At 36.3% G+C, this 903-nt stretch overlaps 1 non-coding gene across 1 annotated transcript; it reads right to left on the bottom strand.

The window, feature by feature from the left end:
- On the bottom strand, positions 1–107 carry LOC146935232 (small nucleolar RNA R71). Its single transcript, XR_015033652.1, has one exon. It is a non-coding gene; the product is annotated as a small nucleolar RNA R71 (small nucleolar RNA).
- Positions 108–903: the final 796 nt, after the last annotated feature.

Genomic DNA, 903 nt, shown 5'->3' with positions numbered 1-903 from the left:
AAACTAAGGTACCAAATCACACGGTTCAATCAAAAAGATGGGGAATCTCTCTATGAGGCGTGGGAGCGTTTCAAGGAAATGCTAAGACTTTGTCCCCACCATGGCCTAGAGAAGTGGCTTATAGTCCTCACTTTTTATAATGGCTTGTCTTATACCACTAAGATGTCTGTTGATGCAGCTGTAGGTGGAGCTCTAATGAACAAGAACTACACGGAGGCATACGCCCTGATTGAAGACATGGTTCAAAATCATTACAAATGGACCGACGAGAGAGTGGTGTAAGATTATTCCTACACGTCATATAACTATGTACACGTGAGTATATATAGGATCGTTTCCACAGGGAGTTACGTTTAATCATAAGCATTTACACAATCGTTCACATTAAGGGTTTGGATATAATTTGTTTGTTTGTAACACTATATCCATATTTGACACTAAAGTAAAAACGAGAGGGGATCGAACTATTTCGCTTGCGGTATAAGATAACGAGCAAGCATAACAGCAGCAATCTCTCGATCGATTAACAGACTCTAGCTTTATAACCAATATTATCACAATCATTTCTACAATATCCTTCGTGTCCAAAGCGACATCGTTATTTCCAAGTTAGCGTTTAAACATTCGTGTCCAAATTCCTTAAACGATAACAAAGTCGATCGGATAACTTAATCGACCGTGTCCAGCCTGATTAAGTATCCGAAAGCATTAAAATCTTGATTAAAAGTAATTATCAAAGGTTTACAAACTTGTCAAGAGTGATATAACATAAGATAGATTGTTATTCTAGTTCTAGATTCAAGAGTTTGTGTCCAAATCATCTTGAATCTCTTTGAAAGCATTAAAAGCAAGAATAACAACAATATTGAATCATATAGCTAGAACCATATATATTAAAAGATC

The sequence above is a fragment of the Medicago sativa genome, chromosome 3, assembly GCF_051527215.1.
Source record: "Medicago sativa cultivar Bolivia chromosome 3, Bolivia_mono, whole genome shotgun sequence".
Classification (NCBI taxonomy): Eukaryota; Viridiplantae; Streptophyta; class Magnoliopsida; order Fabales; family Fabaceae; genus Medicago; species Medicago sativa.
The sequence above is the reverse complement of the archived record's forward strand: the minus strand, read 5'-3'. Positions and strand labels throughout refer to the sequence as shown.